The sequence below is a fragment of the Cervus elaphus genome, chromosome 8 (genome assembly GCF_910594005.1).
Source record: "Cervus elaphus chromosome 8, mCerEla1.1, whole genome shotgun sequence".
NCBI lineage: Eukaryota > Metazoa > Chordata > Mammalia > Artiodactyla > Cervidae > Cervus > Cervus elaphus.
This window is the reverse complement of record NC_057822.1, coordinates 15,281,941-15,307,715: the sequence shown is the minus strand read 5'-3', so window position 1 is coordinate 15,307,715 and position 25,775 is coordinate 15,281,941. Positions and strand designations below refer to the sequence as shown.

Here is a 25,775-nt window from a genome sequence, read left to right as displayed (position 1 = left end):
TTGTTTTTGTTACTTCATGGCCATTTTCATGGAGTCTTTCCTTCTATGGCCGATGGATTGCCACCCTTTTGAATATTTTGAATTCTTGGTTCTGACTACATAGTAGAGAGGTAAGAAATTCCAGGTAGAGATTCCAAGATAATATTAATTTTGAAAATAAATGAACCGGAAGAAAAAGTTTTAAGTTTAATGAAGTAAAATAATCATTAAGACATCAAATGGCAATTTTTAAAACATATTAATAAAACTAGTTTTTAACTGTAGTCAGTTTTCATCTATGTTTTCTCTGTGTGGTGAGTAGATTTCTAACGTGTGCTTTCCATGTGACCATCCTTGCATACCACAAAGGTGAGGAGGACTTAGGCAGGGGCGGCCAGAAACAGAGTGGGAGATGCGGCTTTGCTTCCCCTGAATGCTCCTTTCTTCTTTGCCTCAGTCCAGTACTTGGGGTTCATGTGTGACTCGTTTTTTTTTGTTTTTTTTTTTTTGAGGATTCTTCCTGAGATGCCCTTGGAAGTGTTGTGTATCACCTTCCTACCTTTTGAATGACAGCGATGCTTAAGAAGGTGACTAGAGGCACGTGGAGCTAGGCTATTGCTTGAGTTTGCTGGACCCTCCTCTGTTTAGGAACTTAGGGGTTTTGGAGACTGTCTTCCCCTGTTGGAATTGGACCTTCGCAGCTGGGTAGATACTTTCCCTTTTGTGGTAAGGCTGATTTAGCATTTATTGAGATATTAGAGACATTCTCTTATATTTTCTTTAGACTTGAGTTGCTGATGGAACACCGGGATGACTGTTACATTTATTTAGATTAGATGGTCATTTCAGTTTCATATTATAAATTGAAAAAAACTTAGGACCTTAATGTTTTATAATTTATTATCCTAACAAGTTGTCATTATCATTTTATTTAGTATTTTTTTTCTTGGCACAGATATTTAATGACTCATTTTACTAGACTTTTTGATGTTTTAGAAGACCTGATATCTGCCCTTTTGTAAATTATAATAATAATAACAAAATATTCATAAGCATTGTGCTAGATGCTTTCATATTGCATTGCCTCTAACTCTTTGGGATCTCAGCAAAATAGATATTCATATCCCATTTTTCAGATGAGATCACTGAGGATCCACAGTGAAATTTTCACAGGGCATATGGATTATTTTCCAAATCTGGCTAACTTTATAGTTGGTTGTTTTTTGTTTGTTTGTTTTTTAACTACAAGAAGCTGTCTCATTTAGAGAGTTTGGTGAGATAAGTCTTCTCAAGATAATTGATACTGCATTCACAAGATAGTCTTTGACAGCCTAATTTTAAGCATTTTTAATAATGCTTTAGCGTCTCAAGTATCCATTTAAAATCATTGTTAGCTTATTCATAATTTTTATGTCAATACTGATTAATTATATTAGCTAATATAAATTATTTGTCAGGAGTCATACCAGACACTTCACATGTGAAGCCAATAGTAGTGACAGACACAGAGTAACCTCTTGGGCTATTTGTTGCTTTATTGGTATTAATAATACTTATGTGCGTGTGAATGCTTGCTCATGTCCAACTCTTTGCGACCCCAAGGACAGTAGCCCGCCAGGCTCCTCTGTCAATGGGATTCTTTAGGCAAGAATACTGCAGTGGGTTGCCATTTCCTCCTCCAGGGGATCTTCCTGACCCAGGGATACAACCTGTGTCTCTGTCTCCTGCATTGGCCAGCAGGTTCTTTACCACTGAGCCACCTAGGCAGTCCAGTGTTTCTTAACTTTCATAGTAATAAGTACCATTATTAATGCAATTTTATAGGTAATGAAGCTGAGGCACAGTGTGTTTCTTAAGATCACAAAAGTAGTAAGTGGTGGTGAATTCCTGCTCAGTCTGTAGACCGGAATCAGTATTATATTGCCTCAAAAATAGACATTTTGACCCTAGTAAGCCTAGTTTTGTCCAAGAGCCCTACTGATTACTCTTCAGAAATGCTTAGGCTAAGACCTGTGATTTGTAGACAAGAAATATATTTTCAGTTAAGGAAGACATCTTGCATAATTTGAAAATTAGTCAGGAATCTTCCATAAGCCTCTTATCCTTCTCCATCAGAGGGCAGACAGAATGAAAACCACAGTCACAGAAAACTAATCAAACTGATTACATGGACCACAGACTTGTCTAACTCAGTGAAACTATGAGCCATGCCATGTAGGGCCACCCAAGACGGATGGGTCATGGTGGAGAGTTCTGACAAAACGTGGTCCACTGGAAAAGGGAATGGCAAACCACTTCAGTATTCTTGCCTTGAGAACCCCATGAACAGTATGAAAAGGCAAAAAGATAGGACACTGAAAGATGAACTCCCCAGGTCAGTAGTTGCCCAATATGCTACTGGAGAAGTAGTGGAGAAATAACTCCAGAAAGAATGACGAGACGGAGCCAAAGCGAAAACAACACGCAGTTGTGGATGTGACTGATGATGGAGGTAAAGTCTGATGCTATAGAAAACAATATTGCATAGGAACCTAGAATGTTAGGTCCGTGAATCAAAGTAAATTGGAAGTGGTCAAACCAGGAGATGGCAAGAGTGAACATCGACATTTTAGGAATCATTGAATGAAAATGGACTGGAATGTGTGAATTTAACTCAGATGACCTTTGTATCTACTACTGTGGGCAAGAATCCCTTAGAAGAAATGGAGTAGGCCTCACAGTCAACAGAAGAGTCTGAAATGCAGTACTTGGATGCAATCTCAAAAATGACAGAATGATCACTGTTTGTTTCTAAAAGTGGGTTTCTATGTCATTCTCTCCCACAGCACCCTCATCTTTTGTTTGATAGCACTAGTTGGGCTTTTATTATATGTTTATCTACTTCCCTCCCAATTCTTCATCTGTCTCTGCACTACCCTGGATATTCCATGTTAGTTTTATTCAGCTTGTATCCCCAGCACTGAGTCCAGGCCTGGCATAAAGCTGCCATTCAATAAAAACATGTTAAATGAGTAGGTGAATGAGTAAAAGAATGACTTACTTTAGTTCACTTCTCTAAACTTCACTTTAAACAAGGAGGGTATTTAAAATATCTAACTAGTAAGGCAGAGGGCAGGAAAGCATCAGAAAGCATGCCAAACAACAGAGTACTACTGTATAACACAGGGAGCTATATATACAATATCCTGTGGTAAACCATAATGGAAAACAATACGAAAAAAATGTGTGTGTGTGTGTTTGTGTGTGTGTGTGTGTGTGTGTGTGTGTGTGTGTGTGTATACAGCTTCCCTGGCTCAGTTGGTAAAGAATCTGCCTGCAAAGCGGGATACCTGGGTTCGATCCCTGGGTTAGGAGATCCCCTGGAGAAGGGCATGAAAACCCACTCCAGTATTCTTGGCTGGAGCATTTCATGAACAGAGGAGCCTGGCCAGCTATCATCCATGGGGTTGCAAAAGAGTCGGACACAACTTAGCAACTAAACAAATGACAACTGGGTCCCAAGGTTGAGTGTCCTCAGAGGAAGACCCAGGCAGAAGCTTTGCTAACTTGGCCTTGGGAGTCAGATTCCAGAACCTTCTCTGCACTCTACTTGTTAGCAGCTAGACACTAAGTTCTGCCCAAGTGCAAAGGGGGAGAAATGAGATTGCACGTTTGGTTGGGGGGAGAGCCCAAAATTTGTGGGCATGTTTTTATTTTTACTTATTTTTTAAAAACTTTTTGTTTTGTATTAAGATATAACTGATTAACAATATTGTGATAGTTTCAGGTAGACATGACTGAGCAACTAATACTTTAACTTTTAATGTGCATATATATATGTGTATGTATATATATGTCTGAATCACTTTGCTGTGCCACAGAAATTAACACAACTATACTTCAATAAAATCAAAATTTTACTTCAATAAAATAAGTTTTTTTAAAAAGTAAAATGTAGATGTATTTTGAAACAGAAAGGAAAGCATCCCAAGTGTTCAAGCCAAGTTCTAGAGCAGTGAGTATGCAGAGGTCCCTGCTATGCTAAGTATTAACCTTTCAGTTGCCAGAAGGTGCAGAGGTCTAGGGGATCCCAGGGGAGAAAGTGGGGTGATGGGAAGCTGGAGGGGCACTTAGGGGATTTGCAGCAGCAATCAATTCAAACATTTCACTAAGTTAGCAAGCATTTGAGACCGCACTGGTGCAAACCAGCTAGATGTTACCCCTGTCTGTGAAATGGAAGAACTGACAGCCAGCTGATCAAAAGGGGTGCTGGGAGACGTAACATCGATCAGCTCCATGACATGCTAGGAGAGGCAGGCCTGAGGCAAAGAAAACAGCAACAGCTTAGGAAATCCTAGGACAGAAATGGTTGCTTTCACCTTCTTGCTCCCCACACCAAAGAGACAGACAAATCCTAACAACCATGCCAGGTGTGGGGGGAATCCAGCTCCATTTGGAAAGGGTGCCTGTGTTGGAGAAATTGCAAATATGAAAAAACAGAACACAACCAGGTGGCAGGAGAGACTGAGGCTCTCCAGGAGTTTCCTTCTTAACTAAGGCAAGTTAGAAATTGCAGTCCCTCCATGAAAAGCCTGACCGGCCCCCTGACTAGTGTTCAAGACCCTAAGCCCTTTCCTCCTCTCTCTGCTTCTAAAGTGCTCTGACCCAAAAGCTCATTCAAAGTAGGGGCAGAGGCTCCAGAGCTCTTTAGGTCTTTGGTCTTATGCACACCAAGACCTTTGAATTTGCTTCTCTTTTGAGCAGCCCTTCAGAAGCAGACTTCTTGAGCATGATAGAACCAGCTGCTAGGGGTAAAACCTGCCTTCCCGGTGAAAACAAGAGATGCCTTACATCTGATGTCAACAGAAAGAGGACTTTACTATAAGGATAGAAGTAAAAAAAAAAAAAAAAAGGATAGAAGTCTTGTTGCAGAATCCAAAGCTGGGGACTGTGAAAGGGAGACCATCAGAAACTTCAGTCCAAGCATTGGCTTTGCTTTTCTTTCCAACGTCAGGCTGACTGGCCTTATTTCTTGATATGCCTCAAGGAAAATGCCCATTGTCAACATCTCCTTCGATTATAGCACCTCCATTCAGAATCAGGCAAGGCAGCAGGGCTTCAGCGCCCTTCTGGGGTCCTGGAAATGGGACGTGATTGGTTGGCTTGAGTTAGGTGCCTGCCCTTGACCAGTCATCAGTGGCTTGTGTGAGAGATGGACTCACAGGTGTGTTTGGGTGTTCTGCCCAGTTCTGTGCACAGAAGGGGTGGGGTGTTCCTAGACGGGGGATACTGGGTAGGCAGTAGATAGAAAGTACCCTGTAAATATGATTTATCCAACGTCAGTCAGCTAAAAAATGGCATGCCAGGTTCAAATGACTCTGTGTTCTTCCATTTTGCTCCATTTTGGGGGTATAAAATGAAGGTCATTTCCCTGGGGGGCAGGGAGCCTTGTTGTAGGGACACCAGAAGTGAAGCCCACAGCCTGAGACTCCAGTAAGTGTTCAGAGAAATGAAGTTAGTGAGTACAACAGTGCTTGCCAATCCCGGCTTTCAGGCTAGACTGTAAACTGAAGAGGATTGTATGTGTCTAGTTTGCATCCTGGTAGCGAGGTTTCTTTTATGCTAAGTCACTTCAGTCATGTCTGACTCTTTGTAACCCTATGGATTGTAGCATACCAGGCTCCTCTGTCCATGGGATTCTCCATGCAAGAATACTGGAGTGGGTTGCCATCCCTCTTCCAGGGGATCTTACTGACCCAGGCATGGAACCCACATCTCTCTCTTACATCTCCTGCACTGGCAACGGGTTCTTTACCACTAGCGCCACCTGGGAAGACCTGGTAGGGAAGAGTCCTTGGTAATTGTTTAGGGAAGAGAGGGAGGGAAGGAAGGAAAGAAAGAAGGGAGGGAGGGAGGGAGGGAGAGAGGGATTGTGACTCTAAATCTATAACTTACAGAGTTTGGTACAAAGATAGATAATCATAAGTAACAATTATTGAGCACTTAGTATTCTAAGCCTCTGCATGTGTTAAATCATTAATCTTCACATACTATCAATTGACTGAATATTATTTTCCTCTTTTATTCTATTCTTTAATCCTATTCTCTTTCATAGATAAGATGCTGAAGCTCACAAAGGTGAAGTTCACCCAGGTTCACCATATTAATGGCAAAACCATTGCAAATCTAAGCAGTCTGGCTCCAGAGCCTCCACCCTCAACCTTTGCACCACACAGTCTCTCTAGGTGTCAGTAGCCCACTCCAAGAATCAGAATCTTTGGGGGTAGGACCTGGGGATCTGTATTTGAGCCAGGGTTCCAGTATTTGAGCCAGAGTTCCCAGCTGATCCTGATGCATAACCAGCATTAGACCTAAAACCGTAAATTTAAAAATTAGTAGCAAGCCTGGGGCCATGTGACTAAAACAAACAAGACTGCTTCCAGGCTTTTAAAGTTTGTCTGATCACATGAACATGAGGCTTGCCAAATAATGTTGATTGATTGTATCCCCTTTGTGAGGAGGGAACCCAGACCCAGATCAATTACAAAGAACCCTCTGGGGACCTTTGAGCAGGCGGCCAGCTCAGGGGACCTGCCTATGAGACATTTTCCAAAGGGGCTCCAGTCACAGGCCACCGTCCTTGGGAGAGCCAGGATTGACTGTGTACCTGCCTAGTTCCTGGACTTTGATCTCCCATCTGACCTCCTTCTCACCCCTGCTCTCATCTGACAACTCCCGCTGGGTTGACCCCATCTCTGACCCCAGCCTGCCCCAGTTTTCAGCCCCACTGCTCCAGGCTGCGATCTCACATGATGACAGCTTGAGACAGGACAATATTTATATCAGCCACCAATAATAACAGCAAGATACCATCTCTTCTAATAATGTAGTGACAAATGGAATATTCATGTCAAAAGAACTGTGTCTTTCAGAGTGGAATTCAGGTATCTTAAACCAACTCTGCAACTGTCACTGAAAATGAGATGTAGAAACAGTGAGAAATAAATGGCCCTTGGTACTAGCTGGAGCAAACGTTCTTTGATTGATTAAACAAATGGTTATTGAGAGCCAATTTTATGATGGTTTTTATGTTAACACTGGGGGCAAAAAAGATGAACAAGACATTGTGTCTGCCCCCAAGGAGTTCCCTTATACTCATCTGCCATGGGGTTCAGAGAAGTGATGCTTCCAAGATTAGTCAATGGATGTGACCAAAGAGAAGAAAGGCTGCAGGATTGCACTGTCAGAGAAGGGCTGGTTCTAGATTTATCTGAAGTTCCAAAGTCCCTTAAATACTGGAGCAGCCTATGGAAGCTTGGAGGAGCCGGTAATGAGCCTTGGAACACAAACACCTTTTAAAAACCTAGTGTCTTTGTAGATATAATCAAGTTAAGATGAGGTCTTAGAGCTTCACTGTGGCTCAGCTGGTAAAGAATCTGCCTGCAATGTGAGAGACCTGGGTTTGATCCCTGGGTTCCCCCTGGAGAAGGGAAAGGTTACCCACTCTAGTATTCTGGCCTGGAGAATTCCATGGATTGTATAGTGGACATGGCTGAGCGACTTTCATTTTACTGGATTAGAGTGGGCCCTACTCCAACAGGACTAGCATCCTTATAAGAAGAGGGCAAGTTGGACACAGACATACAGGGGGAATGCTGTGTGATGATGGAGGCAGAGACTGGAGTGATACACGCATAAGCCAAGGATTGCTGGCAGCCACCAAAAGCTAGGAGAGAGGCACTGATTAGATTTTCCCTCTTCACCCACAGGAAAGAACCAATCATGCTGGCACATTGATTTTGGACTTCTGGTCTCCTGAATTGTGAGAGTAAATTTTTATGTTGTTTTAAGTCACCTGGTTTGTGGTATTTTGTTACAGCGGCCCTAGTATACTAATATATTCATCCAAGGCCATTATTTGGAAATCATCCCACTGATGGATATTAACAGAACCCATAAAAGCACCAGCGGCCCTGACATCTCTCCAAATGTTCATTGAAGATGAGTCATCATTGTGTCTCTCGTAGATCTCTGGGGAAAAAAAAAAAAGCAGCAGCAGCAGCAGCCTGATTCCACCAGGGAGAGGGAGGAAAGCCTTCCACATGATTATTTAGCAGGAAGAGGATGCTAGGAGGTGGGGAGGAGGGTTGCCAGCTGCTTCTCTTCCCCAATGGGGACAGTCCAAGAAAAAAAGGATGCTTTCATCACTATAAGAGGATGTCACAGTCATTTACTTTCACCCATTCAGTAAACACACATGGAGCACTTACTGTGCTGGGCACTGCTAGCCACCAGGGAGAATGTGTATATGGATGGGAGAGGAGTGCTAAAGAAAGAGAACTGAGCTCCGAGAGCTGAGCTGGAGTGGAAAGCCTGTGGCATGGAGGGTCATTAGCATGGACTTGGGTATTAGACAGTCCAGGCTTGATTCCTGGTTCCACCACTGACTTCCACTGTGTTTTGGGGCAAGTTCACATCTTGGACTCCAGGTGTTCATTCTACTCTAAGTATATATGATATATAGCACAGGGCCAGTGTAAGTGCTCACTAAATATTAGTTCATTATTGGAAAGTAAAGACATCACTAGAAGTATCTCAGTAAAAGAGAAATGTGATTATGATCAAGAAGGATCTCTGTCCTGAGAGTAGGAGGCCCTCATCACCTCCTACCAGAAACCATCTGACTAAATGCTCAGAACAACTCCAGGAGGAAGTAAGTCTCATTCTACAAATAATGTAACTCTGGTTTGAGGATGTAAAATAACAACCAATTTCACAGAACAGAATGTGGCAGAGTCCACAATCCAAGTAGAATCCTGAAGCACATCTTCTTCCTATTGCAAGTCAGAGGGGCAAGGGGCAGCATACAGTTAGGAGGGTCCAGAGAATTTTGCTTAGGGCTGTGGTCGCCTCTACAGAAAGTACACTGTTTGTATTGGACTCCATGTTTCTTTTGTTGAATTAGCAAACATATCTCTAGGGTTTCCTATTGGGTGTTCTAAGCACCTTATGTGAGTAACTCATTTATCTTCACAAGAGCCTGTAAGGTGGCCACTGTATTCTCCCCATTTTGCAGATGTGGAAATTGAGACACAGAGGGGTTAAGCAAGTTTCCCAAGGACACAAAGATAGAGAATAATGGAAGCAGGGTTCATACTCGTTTCTTCAGCTGCAGAGACAATGCGCTTAAATACTGTCTGTACTGCTCCATCTTTCAGGATGGTGGCAGATTGGCTGTTGAAGTGTGTGCATGGGGGGACGAGGAAAGGATTAACATCCACCCCTGCAAACCGCCCTTTGGTGCTATTGCTGCAATAAGCCCTGAGTAATTTGACCCTATAAGGTGAATGGCAGGATGGGGGCTGTTTAGCCCTGGGATTCTCTGAGTCAACAGCTTCTCATCACTGCCCCACTTCCTGAAAACTCTTTACGCCTCAGCTTTGGAAACCCTTTGAGCACAAAGAACTCATTTCCTGTGGCCAGGAAGGTCGGGAAGAGTTCCTGATGACAGCTCATCTCCCTCATTAAGGCGCTCATAAAAGTGTTTCAAGAAGCCTGACTTATGGCTCCACTGTTTGTCAAGATCCCTTTTTGCAAGGAGCCACTCCGGTAATTTGGTGCTAGGAGATGTACAGGAGAAACCAGCTCCTTTGAGTCCAGGAATTATTTATGATCCTAAGAAGAGAGGATGTCGTTTGGAGAGATAACAAGCCTTCACCAGCACAACAGGCTGTTTAATATGCCACAAGGGATGAGAGACAGCTCCAGAATTCCAAAGCCAGCTAGGAAACCTTGAGAGATTCTGTACATGTGGGCTGTCTGTTCCCGCAAGAGCTCCTGTGTCAATAACAGCTAACAGTTATGGAGGTTTTACTTCTAAGCCATAGCTTGTGCTAAATACTTTTTGTTCATTAATTCATTTGATTCTCACACCATTCCTATCCTATTTTACAAATGAGGACATTGAGGCAGAGCAGTTAAGTAACTTTCCCTAGGTCACACAATTAGTGAGTAGGCAAATTAGGATTTTAACCCAATTAGGTTTGCCTCCAAGTTTGGGCTCTTGAACACCAAACATCACAGCTTAGGAGGAAATTGGGTTTTAAGTCAGCCCAATAAGGCTAAATGAACTTACAGGCAAAATTACATTTGCTAATCTCTTAAAATGCCTATAAAATTTAGTATATTTGGTTTGAGGTATTACTATTTTGTCCAATAATTAGTTAGAGATCCACTGAGCTAAACTAGAGGAAGAAGTAGAGGAAAGCCTAAATGTAGGCGCCTATTCTTTTAAGCTATTCTGCCTTCACCAAACTATCAAATTCCCCAGGGGTAAAATTGAAGTGCTGAGAATTATAGAGTGTCCTTAACCCACCTGCAGGGGTGACTCTGTTTTCCTTTAATATTTAGCCTCTGTGACCTTAACACATATCACCTGTCATGTAATATTTTGCAAGATTAATAGAGAACATGGTCACATCTAAAGAGGATAGGAGAGAAAGTTCTGTTTGAGAAGGAGTTCTGAAGTCTGAATCTAAATTAAATGAGCCTGGTCCTAATGAGACTCTAGGAGACTAGCTTTGGAGCCAGATAAACCTGGATTTGAACCCTTATCTGTTACTTCCTAGCTGTGTAACCTTGGGTAATTTACTTAACTTCCCAAAGCCACAGTTTCTTATTATGTAAGATGGTCATAGCAATGCCATCACGTTTGAATTAAAAAGTTTATAAAATAGCAAGGTTGTGTGTAAATCATAGTGATTAAGCAGTAGTTCTTAATAGCTGTTTGACCAAAGACAGATCACCGTCACCTCTCAGAGCCTCATTTCTCCTCATCTGCAATTTGGGCATCATTGTTCTGCCTACTAATCTCAAAGGTCATTGCAAGGAAACACTAAAGTCCTGTACAGAGTTTCTATGAGGATTCTTCCAGCTGCTTGGTATACCTGGAATTGTGAGGAGGTGCTGGGAGACCCCTACTGGAGAAAATAACTCTGGGGGCCTGAAGTCAGAAATGGGCTCCGATCTCTAGTTTTGTCATTCAGCGTGCCTCTGTGACTTTGGGTGAGTGACCTGCCCTCTCTGAGCCTCCTCTTTCCCTTCTACCAAGTGGGGTTACAGACATCACAGGGTTATCCAGGAAATCATATTCTGCAGAAAAGTGTTAGACCCATGGTAAACGCACTATAAATGTCTGCTGAATCTGAATCTGAATCCTTCTGAGAGGAGCCAAAGGAGCCAAATTCAGCCCCTCGCCTTCCACGGGGTGGGAAATGTGGGGATGCCTTCACACCAGCTCAGGTAGGGAAGATGCTCCGTGCCTCCCCCCATTCCCCCCTCCCGCCCAGACGTTGCCATGGCCACCGGTTCAGGCCCGGAGCAGCACCTAGGCGTGTTCAACCCAATCCCCGCCTCTCCACAGTGCCAATTGGCTGGAGAGGCCACGTGACGCACGCTGGTATGCTAATATATGGTAATTGCCCCACGCCCCTCCTCCCCAGGCCTTGGCCGAGTAGCCAGCAGGGTGCGCGGCGCCGAGCCGAGGGGGCGGGCTGAGGGGCGGCCCCCGGGAGAGAGCAGCCAGGTGGAGGAGGAGCGCGAACGCGACCGCAGGTAACGGGCGGGCGCGTGCGCGCTGGGGCCGGCTCGCGGCGGACTGGCAGCGCGCGGGGCACTCGGGCCGCCGCGCTGCCGGCTTAACCCTTTGGGCACCCAGCTGTCAAGGCCGGGCCGGGCCGGGCCGCGCTGGGCGGAGCATTGCCGTGGGCACCGGCAGGCAGGCGGCGGCGGCCTGACCCGGGATCCGCGCCGTGGGGCCCGCGTGGGGGCCGAGTAGCCCGGGCTAGCGGATTGACCGGCCGCCGCGCGCCCTGGGGGTCGGGACGCAGCCCGGCGAGGACTGCGGGGCAGCTCTGGGGCCGGGACTTGCGGGGGGCTGCGGGGAACCGGCTGGAGTACCCGCACTCGCGCGGTTTCTCTGGGTGGAGGGGCCGAGTCCCCCACCCCCACCGTCCAGAGGCCCGCGCCTGAGTAGCCCGTGGCCTTGCGCGGCCTGCGTCTCCTCCGCGCGTCCCGCGGAGTGCCAGGAGACCTGGGGGTCGGGCCTGACCTCGGCGCCCCCTCCCAGCCGCAGCCTGACAGCCCAGCCGCCGGCACTTTTGACCCGGAGTCAAGCTGGGGCCCCAGTGGGACGAAGGCAAGAGCGGTGCTTGGGGGGCACCAGCCAAGGGACCTGGGGATTGTCGGTGCTGGGAGGAACTGACAATCCCCTAAAGGAAAAGCAGGCCCCCCAAGATTTGCCAGGTTTCAGAAGGAGGGATGCCCAAGAAAGGCACTGGCCCCTGGTTTTCTGTGCTGGGTGATGACCTGCCACTCATGGGAAAAGGTCACTGCTGGACACCTGGATCGGGTCTGTCATGTCCAGAGGAAGCGGCTGTATGCGTGAGTTTCTAACAAATTTCTTATTAGGCCAGGATTAAATTTATCTTCCTCCCTCACTCTATTAGGTCTGCTACAGAAGTGTGTTTTTTTAATTACCCACCACCACCAATTCACTAAGAATGGTGGCAGCTTTAGGCTTACAGTGTAATTTAGCTTTCACTACAATAGACATGGTAGGATGGGCCATGTGCCACTAATACTAAGCTTGCCCTGGGAGCTTCTTGGAAGTGGGGGGTGGGGTGGGGGGGAGACAGCTATTTCTCTCACCAGTGCAGATGACTGGTGATATCAATAGAATTTCTTTTATGAGTCTAAAGTCCTTTCTTCTGAATCAAGGGAAAGTGCAGTTACACATGAAAAGTACCAGGAACCAATTTGATTTTTGCAAGTGAAGTGCAAATTTCACTTTCATGTTGCTCTTGATGTCTTTTATCACACAACAAACTCTTGCTGTTTGCCAGGCACTCTGCTATGTCTTGGGGATGCAAAGATGAATAAGATAATTAATCCTTGTCCTCAGAGAAGTAGTAGGAGAGACAGAAATAAAATTGCCAGTTAAAGTGGTAACAGCATAATAGATGTGTCCATAAAGAAGCACAGAGGAGGGAACAGATAACTGTGTGAGAGGATTCAGGAAGGCTTCCCAGAAAAGAACATGTTTAAGTAAGGTCTTGAAGGATGAATAGGAGTTTGCCTTGCAGGGAAATTGGGAAGAACAAAAACCGCAGCCAAAGCAGAGGAAACTGTGAATATAGATGCTTTTGGAGTATGGTATCTCTAGGCAATGACTTTAATGCGGCCATAGCCTTTTTCCTTTCTCAACAAAGTAACCTAGGATTTCTAATTCCCACCACAGTTTCCACTGATAGATTCCATCTTGTTGATCTCCCCCGCATTTTTCCCTCATCATTTTTTTGAGCTTCACTTCTGGTCTTTATCACTCATATCTTTCCAAGAAGGGTCCAACCATATGAAGGTGGGAAAGGAGTCATTTGCTATAGCTCCAAGGTAGAGGACTGGAACCCTGAGCATAGATGTGATGCTTGAGGCACCATCCCAGAAGGGCAAGTCTAAACTATACAGTAAGGGGGCAATATGGGTCATACCCAGGGAAGCCATGCTGAATGTCCAATCTGTGAGGTCAGATTTGTGAGACCTTGGGAAGTGAGTAATCAGATGAGAAGCTGGAAGGATCTGGACTGTGATGTGGGTCAGGACAAACAGTTTGGGACTGAGACCATAAATCATGCAGAGATGATAAAGCCTGCTGTTAGTGGTCCAGCCCTGGAGAATAGAGTTGGATCTGACAGCTTCAAGCAACTGAAGAAAAGGACAAAGAGGATAATAGTAAGATAATAGTAAAAAGAAGTAAGAACAGAAAAAAGGAAGTATGAATATTTCCAGTACTTCCTTCTTTCTGTTCTTACTTCTTTTTACTATTATCTTACTATTATCCTCTTTGATCCAGTTTCCACTCACGATTCATTTTGATTAGGCTTCTTTTACTGAGGTCTTAGCTACCAGAGCAGAGAAAATACTGTTCTGCTGCCTTAGCCTCCACTTCTAGAACCGTAAGTAGTCCATTTTTCTCTCATAAGCCATTAACTTAGCTAGCCTGTTTTTACTTCCTGCTCATTTGGAAACAGAGGAAGGGTGTACCCAGAGGTGGTCAAGTACCTCATCCCCAAAACTCACCTAATATTTGACTCAGAGAAAGGGCCTTTTAGCTTTGCTGAAACCAAAATTTATTTTTAGAATGGAACATGGTGAATTTTTGGCAAATCCCCCTCTTGAACTCAATTACAGATCAAGCCTCATAAAGAACATGACACTGGGTTGATATGCTTAATTTGCTCTGCTGAGATTGACAATTCTGTAAGTGCTGAGAATCACAGGTGCTACTTAAGCAATCTTCTCAATCAGCATGTTTACTGAGCACCTGCTTGTGTGTAAATAGTGTGCTGTATTTGAGCTTTGGAGGAGACAGGAAAATGAGAGAGGTGGTATGGTCCAGGGGTTATTCTCAGCTAAACAAGGATTTGGATCCCAGTTCTAGAAGTTACTTGCTTTGTGGCTTGGGCATGTTACTTGACCTTGATCCTTTGTGTGTAATAATGCCACCTACTTTATAAACTTGTGAGAATTCAGTATAAAGCATACTTCCATAAATTTTCAAAGTACTAAACGTATGATATTATCAGAATTGGAAAAAGAGATCATTGTGGACTATGATTATCAAGGAAGACTTTTTTTCAGAGATATGGTGGATTTTGTTATATACAGAGAAGGAAAGTGGGAGGGATTTCTGGACAGGAGAAAATATGTTCATAAAACACAGGACTGGAGCATGGAGGAGAGTTTTCAGGGGTCAGCTGATGAAACTGACCAATATGGCAAGATCAGAAGATTTAACTATAGAAGTTGTAAGATTGGAAGTGTTGATTGAAGCTGGATTTTTTTAAATTTATTTTTTTAATTGAAGAATAATTACAGTATTTTGTTGTTTTCTGTCTGAAACTGGATTTTAACAGACATTGAATGCCAAACTAAGGAGTTAGGGCTTTATCCTGTATGATGGAAAGTCTGAAGATGTTTGGTTAAGGAAATGGGGGCTATAAAAGTAGTATGTTAAGAAGATTCTCAGCAACAGTGCATAGAATAAACTTTAGAAGGGGTAGAAAGAGAACTGTACAACCAGTTAGCTGGTTATTTAAATCATTTAGGTGTGAAGGGATAAGGAATTACATTAGGATGATGGCAGTGAAAATAGAAAGAGGTAGGTTCAGTATGTGTTATAAAGCAGGGGTCCCCAGTCCCTGGGCTGTGGTCTATTAGATTGGCCGCATAGCAGGCAGTGAGCAGCAGGTAAGGGAAAGAAGCTTCATCTGTGTTTACAGCCACTCCCCATCACTCACATTACCGCCTGAACTCTGCCTCCTGTCAGATCAGTAGTGGCATTAGATTCTCATAGGAGCTTGAACCCATCTGTGAACTTAGCATGTGAGGGATCAAGGTTGTGTATTCCTTATGAGAATCATCCTGAAACCATCCCCCCACCAGCCCCAGTCCAAGGAAAAATTCTCTTTCATGAAACTGGTCCCTGGTGCCAAAAAGGTTGGAGACCACTATTATAAAGGAAGCATGAACAGCGCTCTGACTGATAGATATGGAGAACAAGAAGGAAGGGAGAATCAAATGTAGTCTTGAACTTGAGTGACAAGATCAACAGAAATAAGACAGATGGAAAGAAAAGTCAGTTTGGGGGAGAAGAGGAAAAGCTCAATGCTAGATATCTTGAGGTGATACTGGAATTTATAAGTGGGTGCATCCCCTAATTATTTGGAAACTGGTGGGGGAGGCACTAGTGTTCAAAAGAGAGAAGTCAGGGAGTCTTATATGTAGGTGATAATTAAAGCCATGTGATTAGTGTAGTTCCCACTTGATTCTTAGTGGTGTGACAGCCTAGAAATAGAGGTGTAGAGGACCAAGGCTACGCATGGAGATTGCCCGCATTCAAGGAGGTAAGAAGAAGAAATGGGGTCAGTATGGTGGAAAATAAGGAATATCACAGAAACAAGAGAATCATCTAATTTATTCACCCCACAAATGCATCCTCTTCATGACCATTTATTTAGGTACCTGATAGATACCTATCAGACATGCTGTTGGCCATGAGGGTATAGTATTGCAGAAGTGAAAAGAGAGGGTTTCAAGCTGAAGGGATTGATCAGCAGTATGAAATTTTACATAAAAAGTGGGAAATGTCCATTCTATTTAGTGAACAGGAGTCATTAGTAACTTTTGAAAAATAACCTCAATTCTGTGGAGGATAGCCATAGGGATATTAAATACCAGATTAAAGAGGATGAGGGCATGAGATGTGGGTAAGAAATGGAGACAGCATGTATTTTACCTTCTGCATGTTTGACAGTAAAAGGAAAAAGAGAAAGAGGGAAGAGATTAGAGAAGGCTGAAGAGTCAAACAAAAGATTTGCTCTTCCCTGTCTACTTCATTATTTTAGTTGTCCTGAAATATCATTTTCATTCTTTCATATCCTTAACAGCAGTTCAGCAATTCATTTCTTAAACTTACTGCTTTGAGAATTACCTGTACATTTCATTGAACAATAATAGATAGCTACCATTTATTGAGTGCTTACCTGTGTTAAGCACCTTGTATACATTCTATTCATTATCCCATTTAATCCTCACAGTACTGGACTGCAACCATGCAACCTACTAGAAGCATGGAGAGCCAAGTGAATTGCCTGATCGCGTAATTAATGAGGGGCAAAGATGGGATGTGGACCCAGCTTTGACTCTTAAGCTCTACGAAAGGACCGTACTATACCGTCCCTGAAGGCCAGGCTAGCTTTACAGGTGTGTGACCTGTGCAGTCTCCCGGGACCCTGAATAGACCCCACACTCAATTGAATGCTCTGTTGTTGCTCTCTTGAAATTGTTGATAATTTTTTTTAACAAGGAGACCTGCCCTTTTATTTTGCACTGGTATGAAAGTGGTTCTACCCAAATGTATCAATACTCCCTCCTAAAGCTAGGAAAGCATTTTGTCCTGATAATTCCTTTTGGTTGCATAACCTGAAGTCCTTGCTGTGTCAGAGTACACCATCACATTTTCCTGTCTCTTCATTTTGACTCCTGATACAAAAGGCAAAAGGGGAGTATTTTGAAATTCAAGTATTAATAGATATCCAGTATGAAAAGAAAAAAGAGGCAAGTAGTTATTTACCCAGAATGGCTTCTGGAACCTCATTCATCATATCATGAGAGTATGATTGGATCGAGTTACTGTCCTGATCCTGTTGTTACTCCCAATTTAAGTAAGAAATAGTTAATTTCTATTTCTTGTGTAGTCAGATGTTCCCAACTGCTAGGAAGCTGGGAAGACCATTTTATAACCTACTGAAACAGAAATTGGAGTTGAACAGGTATTTGCCCTGATCTGATAACTTCTTAACCAGACTGGTGCCACTGGGGGACTACCCAGCAGGTTTGAAACATGTGGCCCACATTTATCATGAATGTTCCTATCCCTTTCTTGGCTTTTTTTGCCCACTCTACTCCTTCATCTACCTGTATGGATCATGAAAACCAGAAACACTTAAATTTTGGTATTGTCTCTTATCTTAGACTTTATAATCACTGCCTGGAACTGACAACAAGTTTTTCTGGTTTTCATGGTTATTGCTCTCTAAAAAACATTTACTCATTCTCAGGCTCCTCCCACTCCCAGTCTCTCTGCGTAATCATTTGACCAGGTACTGACCAAATCCTGACACCACTTGATTCTAGCGGACCGCTTGACCAAGTCCTAGCACCAGCCAACATAGATTCCTTTGTGAAGGATCTCAGGCAGGATTTTGCAGTTGTGTCGCTTTCTCTATCACCAATGTCATTCCCATTCCAGAACAAGCTGCTTACTTTCACTCCACTCCCATCATGGGTCAGGTGAGCCTAAGAATCTGTGAGATTAAAAGCATGAAGAGATTTAGAGTATGGCCTATAGTGTACGTCATGAAAGAGTCTAGATGGCCCGGCGTTCTCCATGGTCTCCTACTGTGCTGCTTGAAGAGTCTCCGTAAGGCACTGTAGTAATTATCTATCGCTTAAACAATTATTCCCAAATTTATCAGCTTAAAACAACAACCTTTTCTGCCTTTTAAGATCAAAGTATTACATCTCAGAAGCATTTCCCAGTTTGCTTTTAATGAGCTGTATCCTTCCTCTCTGACCTTCCTTTGTGCTGGTGTTCAGTCGCCCAGTCATGTCTGACTGTTTGAGACCCCAGGGCATACAGCGCGCCAGGCTTCCCTGCCCTTCCCATCTCCTGGAGCTTGCTCAAACTCATGTCCATTACGTTGGTGATGCCATCCAGTCATCTCGTCCTCCACTTCTGCCTTCAATCTTTCCCAGCATCAGGGTCTTTTCTAATGAGTCAGCTCTTCCCATCAGGTGGCCAAGGTATTGGGGCTTCAGCTTTAGCATCAGTCCTTCCAATGAATATTCAGGGTTGATTTCCCATAGGATTGACTGGTTTGATCTCCTTGTAGTCCAGGGGATTCTCAAGAGTCTTCTCCAACACCACAGTTCAAAAGCATCAATTCTTTGACGCTCAGCCTTCTTTATGGTCTAACATCTACACATGACTGTGGAAGAACCATATAGCTTTGACTATACAGACCTTTGTTGGCAAAGTAATGTCTCTGCTTTTTAATATGCCTTCTAGGTTTGTCCTAGACCTGTTTGTAACATCTTGTTAATAGCACTTAAAACATTGTTATAATTGCTAGGGACTCTGTCTTTTTCATACCTGTAGCTTCAGCTCCTAAAACTCTTTCTTGAACATAGAGGATGCTCAATAAATGGTTGCTGAATATACTTAAGAATGCTTTTTTATATGCTGTTTATTTATTTATTTTAATTTTTTATGTACTTTTTACTCTCTTCTTTGGTATATGTACTACAAAGTACCTAACTTTGTGCCCTATGATAAATACATTCTTCTTCCTCTCTCTGTCTAGAAGCTCATGTGTCATTGTTGTTGAAGATACAAAGAAATCATTGTATATGTCAAAGATTTCAGTTGTCAACTCACCTTCTCCAAAGAGGACTTTTTGAGCTTGTTTCTATCTGGAAGTTCCTGCTCCACCCTGAAACTAATTCTGGCCCTTGTAGGAAATCATATAATGAGCCCCTAGCCCAAAGATACTTGGTTCAATAACAAAGCCAGTGCTGGTTCACTATTGAAATATTTGACTATAAACTTTATGAAAGCAAGACCTGGGTCTGTCTTATCCATTGCTATATTCCCAGCACCAAGCACTGTTAGATGTTTAATAAATACTTGGTGAATGAATTAGGGACACTTTATTCTTAATATTCATATCACATTCCTTTACCCAGGTCCTGAGCTCTGATCACCCAGAATCTTAGGCCTGAATTCATCATTTCACAGGGCCCAGATGTTTTTGTCTTGGTCCTTGACTCGTTTCTTCTAGCTGTTTATCATAACTGATCTTGCTTAACTCAGAAGTAAAGTACATCCTCCTCTCTCGATCTTCCTTAACTAATAATATTGACCAGATGCTATTAGGAGAACTTTCTTTTCTTTACCTATAGCCAGAAATATCCAGCATACATATTTGATGTGTTTTAAAATATTTGAACTGAACAGAATTACAATTCAGATTTCAAAAGAAAGGGGACGGTCCCGGAAAGAAGCGACCTCTGGCTAGAAACCAAATTCTAACATTTTGTGAGTCTGTTAAACTGATTGACTTGTAAGCTTCAGCGATTCAATGCAAATTAATTTTTATACCAACCAGCGAATCAGAGGAGAGGAGGGAACTGAGTGTGTAAATATGGTTGCCAGGGAAACTTTTCCTAACAGAAGAGAGAACCTCCCAGGAATTTATACAGGCCCAAGACACCAATGTAACCTGATCTTCCTGTGTTCTCTTTCTGATGGGGGAAGAAACCAATGTAGAAACCGTGGATACAGAGAAAGGTGGCTGTAGGCTTTTCTGAAGACTTGAGGAGCTGAGTTGTCCCTCTTGAAGTGGGAATGAATATTTTCTCCAGGGGAAAGAAGACTATTATAAGGCACCCATTCCTTCTGAAGAAACATCTAGAAATGCAGAGCTTCTCCGAATCCGTGTGTGAAATAGTTTTCATTTATTCACAGATATTTATTCAGCAGGAAATATGCTTATAAGAGATTGATAGTAATTTGACGATATTCTACTGTGCATAGTAGATGTTCCTTAAATTTTGTCTAAATTAATCTTTTGAGGGGAGGGTGATATGGACTTACATATTTAATGCTTTTTTAAAAAAAGTAAAATTATGTTTTTGTAGAAAAAGCATAAATGCAATTGTATCCTCTGAAAAGTGAAAGTGTTAGTCACTTGGTCGTGTCTGACTCTTTGCGACCCCATGGACTGCAGCCTGCCAGGTTCCTCTGTCTATGGAATTCTCCAGGCAAGAATACTGGAGTGGATTGTCATTTCCTTCTCCAGGGGATCTTCCCAACCCAGGGATCAAACCCGTGTGTCTTATGTCTCCTGCACTGGCTGGCGGGTTCTTTACCACTAGCGCCACCTTCACAGCCCTCTTCAAGTCTTTTCCAGCTCGGTGCTCCATTTTCTTGTGCGTGATGGGGATCATCATAGTACCTGCCTCAAAGGATTGTAGAATTAAATGGGTTACTACCTGTAAGGTGCTCAGGAACACCTTTACTGTTTCCTGTGACCTCCTGGATTTAGGGTCAGTTGCATTTTAAGGAGGAGACTGTTGCAATGTAGAGGGGTGTGATAACTTCCCTAAAGTTGTACACTAAGTTTGGGCTCAGAATATTTTCATTCTTAACTTAGTACTGAAACTTCCCTTTCTATTCATAAGAGACAAAGAAAATGAGAGCATGACAGAGGAACTTGGCTTTTGGAACATTTTGAAATGGTGACACTAAAGCATATGAAAATGAAATTGCTTTCTCAAAGGCAAAATGAGTGTGAGAAATGGTTGGGGAAAATAAAAGATAAGAAGTACCATACTGGGCCAGGCCTCCAGTATATCCAGCCCCGAATTCTGTCTCTGATCAGTAACAAGAGACACTTGGAGGGGAGCACTGTATCTGCCATCCCTGGCACAACCTTCTAATTATAGGGAGGGACTTGTGCATCCCTGAGTGTCTCTTGGGTTTCCCTGGTGGCTCAGCTGGTAAAGAATCCTCCTGCAGTTCAGGAGACCTGGGTTTGATCTCTGGGTGGGGAAGATCCCCTGGAGAAGGGAATGGCTACCCACTCCAGTATTCTGGCCTGGAGAATTCCATGGGGTCACAAAGAGTTGGACACAACAGAGTGACTTTCACTTTCAAGTGTCTCTTAATAGTACTGCTACATCTTGTTCACCCAAGTATTTAAGCTTTATTTCTACTTTTGGCCTTTAAAATCTGTTCTTTTCTTTTTTTTTCAAAAAACATTTTTGAAGCTTCCAATACCCCCATACTAGTAGCTAGGGATGCAAAGATGACTCGAACCCAGTCCTGGCAGTCTGGAAGTTTATGAAGGAAGAGAGACATGGAAACATCAAATATGGTATTGTACTTAGTGCTCTAACAGAAGTATAGACAAGTTATCCCTGGTAGCTCAGTTGGTAAAGAATCCACCTGTAATGCAGGAGGCCCTGGTTCAATTCCTAGGTCGGGAAGATCCCCTGGAGAAGGGATAGGCTACCCACTCCAGTATTCTTGGGCTTCCCTTGTGGCTCAGCTGGTAAAGAATCTGCCTGCAATTTGGGAAACCTGGGGTCAGTCCCTGAGTTGGGAAAATCCCCTGAAGAAGGGAATGGCAACCCACTCCAGTATTCTGGCCTGGAGAAAATTCCATGGACTGTATAGTCCACCGGCTTGCAGAGTTGGACGTGACTGGGCGACTTTCACTTTCACTTTCTGAAAGGTTAGAGGAGGGATCACTTAGTGCTGCTTAGAAGTGTCACCATCTGGAGGAAGAGACATTTGAAATGAGAAGTGCCTCGGGCAGAGAGAGCACCTCAGGAGAGTGGCATGTGCAAAGGTGGGGTGTACATGCGAGACTGTAGTACATGTGGGGGATTTCAGTAGTCCCATGTGATGGGAGCATGTCATATGTTAGGCAGGGACAGAAACAAAACTGAAAAATAGGCCAGCATCAAACACAGAAGGCTGGTTTTCAGGCCAAGGAATTTGGGCTTCATGCTGAAGGCGACAGGGAGCTGTTGAAACACTTTAGGAGAAACGTGATCAGATTCTTCTTTTCAAAGGGTCACACCCCCAGTGTGGAGGCTGGTTTGGACAGTAGTGAGACAGGAGGCAGAACCCTGGGATAAGGAGGAATTCAGCTCAGCTTCTCTACTGCCAGTAGTTTTACTATCAAATGTATATATTCACATCTGTTCCTTCAACCCATATTTATTGACGTCATGCAGGGTGCTGGGCTAACTGCTGGGGATGTAAGACAACAACCGTCTGTATCTTGGAGTTGCTTGCAGTGTTTTGTTTGCCCTGAACCAAAGCTTTCCTGAGTTTGGAGCTTTCCTGGTCTATTTGCTACTTCATCTCAGTCTCAGTGCTGGTGTCTGGGGTGCAAAAGGATCTGGTGTGTGTTTGTCTTGTCTGTACTCTTAATGACTTACTGTCCCCATCATAACTCCTACCTCTCCACCTTCATCTCTCCAGAGTGCAAGATTCCAACCATTTAACAAATTCCTATAAAAAATTAATAGATTGTATCCCTTTTTTAGACTTTGCTGTTTCAGTTCAGTTCAGTTCAGTTCAGTTGCTCAGTCGTGTCTGACTCTTTGCAACCCCACGAACTGCAGCACGTCAGGCCTCCCTGTCCATCACCAACTCCCAGAGTCCACGCAAATCCATGTCCATCGAGTCGGTGATGCCATCCAACCAGCTCATCCTCTATTGTCCCCTTCTCCTCCTGCCCTCAGTCTTTCCCAGCATCAGGGTCTTTTCCAATGAGTCAGCTCTTTGCACCAAGTGGCCAAAGTGTTGGAGTTTCAGCTTCATCATCAGTCCTTCGAATGAACACCCAGGACTGATCTCCTTTAGGATGGACGGTTGGATCTCCTTGCAGTCCAAGGGACTCTCAAGAGTCTTCTCCAACACCACAGTTCAAAAGCATCAATTCTTCAGTGCTCAGCTTTTTTTATAGTCCAACTCACATCCATACATGACCACTGGAAAAACCATAGCCTTGACTAGACGGACCTTTGTTGGCAAAGTAATATCTCTGGTTTTTAATATGCTGTCTAGGTTGGCCATAACTTTCCTTCTGAGGAGTAAGCATGTTTTAATTACATGGCTGCAGTCGCCATCTGCAGTGATTTTGGAGCCCCCAAAGGTAAAGTCTGACAGTTTCCCCATCTATTTGCCATGAAGTGACGGGACCAGATGCCGTGATCTTAGTTTTCTGAATGTTGAGCTTTAAGCCAACTTTTTCACTCTCCTCTTTCACTTTCATCAAGAGGTTCTTTAGTTCCTCTTCACTTTCTGCCATAAGGGTGGTGTCATCTGCATATCTGAGGTTATTGATATTTCTCCCAGCAGTCTTGATTCCAGCTTGTGCTTCTTCCAGCCCAGCATTTCTCATGATGTACTCTGCATATAAGTTGAATAAGCAGGGTGACAGTATACAGCCTTGACATACTCCTTTTCCTCTTTGGAACCAGTCTGTTGTTCCATGTTCAGTTCTAACTGTTGCTTCCTGACCTGCATACAGGTTTCTCAAGAGGCAGGTCAGGTGGTCTGGTATGCCCATCTCTTTCAGAATTTTCTCTCATTTCCCCCAGATCTCCAGTGCTGTATGTCAGCGCACTCAGTCACGCAGTTGACTCATCGGGCCCTACTTCTTATCCTTTACTGGCTTATAAAATCCTTACTTTCTTCACTCTTCTTTTCTTGTTTCCCCAAAGATATGCATATCAGAATTGCAGATTGCATTATTGTCTTTGCTTTTTTTATATGGTGTTAAGGCCTTTTACCCATGAGATTATAGTCCCCAAAGGAATAACTTCTTTACCCCTGAAAATTAATAAATGAAGATGAGACAATATTTCTATTTACAATAGAATGAAAGAGTTTTATGAGAAGTAATAGTATTTGTTACATAAAAATACATTGTGATTACAGTTTATTGAGTACCTATTATAAGTACTCATTTCCATGCTAGGACATTATGTGAGTTCTTATTTAATTCTTACAACTGTGTAAGGCAAATACTCTTATTACTCCCACTTTACAGATGAAGAGACTAAGGCATGAAATGATTTGTCCACTATAATATTACTAGTATATAATGGAGACAGAAACTCAGGCCTGATTCTGAAAGTGAAGTTCTTCACTATTCCCTGGAAGAGTTTATATAGCGTTGGTATTATTTCTTTTTTGAATCTTTAGTAGAATTCAATGGTAAAACCAACTGGGCCTGGAGTTTGCTTTGTGAAATGGTTTTAAACCAAGGATTTAGGCTCTTTAATAAATAAAGGGCTATTCAGGTTATCTATTTTTTCTTGAGTGTGCTTTTCAAGCAATTTGTCTATTTCACCTAAGTTCTTTACTTTGTTGGCACAAAATTGCTCATATTCCCTTATCATCCTTATAATATCTGCCAAATCTTTTATTCCTATTATTGATAATCTATGCCTCCTCTCTTTTATTTTTCTCATCAGTCTGACTAGAGGCTTATCAAATTTTATCAATCTTTTCAAAGCCAGCTTTTCATTTTGTTGATTTTTCTCTATAGTTTTTCTGCTTTTGATTTCACTGATTTACAGTCTTCTTAAGGTAGAAGCTGAGATTAATAATTTGAGATGTTTCTTCTTTTCTGATGTATATGTTTAATGCTATAAAATTTCCCCAAGTTATGCTTTAGTTATAGTCTATAAGTTTTGATATGTAATGTTTTTCATTTCATTTGGTTCAAAATATTTTCTAATTTCCCTTTTGATTTCTTCTTTGATCCATGGCTTACTTTGAAGTATGTTGTTTTGTTTCCAAATATTAGGGATTTTCTCAATATCTTTCTATTACTGATTTCAAATATAATTCTGTTATGCTCAGAAAATGTACCTTGTATGATTTTGATTCTTTCAAATTTATTGAGACTTATTTTATGTTCCAGAATATATATATTCTGTTGTCATTGAATGCAGTGTTCTAACTAAATTAGACTGGTAGTGTTGTTCCAGACTTTTATACCTTTATAAATTTTTCTGCCCACTTGTTTTATCAGTTACTAAGACAAGAGTATTCAAATTTCTATAACTGTGAGTTTTTTTCTCTTTTTAGTTCTATCCATTTTAACTTTTACGTGTTCTGATATTCTGATATGCTGCATGCATACACATTTAGGATTATAAGCCCTCTTGATGACTTTGACCCCTTTATCGCTCTGAAATGATCTTCTTTTTCTCCTGGTAATATTTCTTGTTTTGAAGCCTACTTTGCCTGATATTGATTTGGTTGTGCAGCTTTCCTGTGCTTTTTGTATGCATGGTATATCTTTTCCATCCTTTTACTTCTAACCTATATATGTTTTACCTTTAAAGTAGGTTTCTTTTAAAAAGCTATAGTTTGGGCTTGCTTTTTATCCAGTATTAAAATTTCTGCGTTTTAATTGGAATGTTTAAACAATATACATTTAGTGTAATTGTTGATATGACTGTATTTAAATTGACTATCTTGCTGTTTTATTTCTATTTATCTCATCTGTTCTTTTTTCCCCTGTTTTGCCTGAGTTTGGATTATTCAAGTTTCTTATTTCTTACTTCATTGTATCTTTATTATTGATTTATTGCCTATGTCTTTG

General features: G+C 42.5%; 1 protein-coding gene across 2 annotated transcripts in view; it reads left to right on the top strand.

The window, feature by feature from the left end:
- The first annotated feature begins 11,549 nt into the window (after nucleotides 1-11,549).
- Nucleotides 11,550-25,775, top strand: part of PHC2 (polyhomeotic homolog 2) — a 114,457-nt gene continuing 100,231 nt past the window's right edge. Inside the window, exon 1 of one of the 2 annotated variants that reach the window (XM_043909660.1) lies at nucleotides 11,550-11,571. The gene's annotated coding sequence lies outside the window, so the exon portion shown is untranslated. Of the gene's footprint in view, nucleotides 11,572-12,155; nucleotides 12,400-25,775 lie in introns of those variants that run through there. The other variant, XM_043909659.1, reaches the window with a different exon arrangement.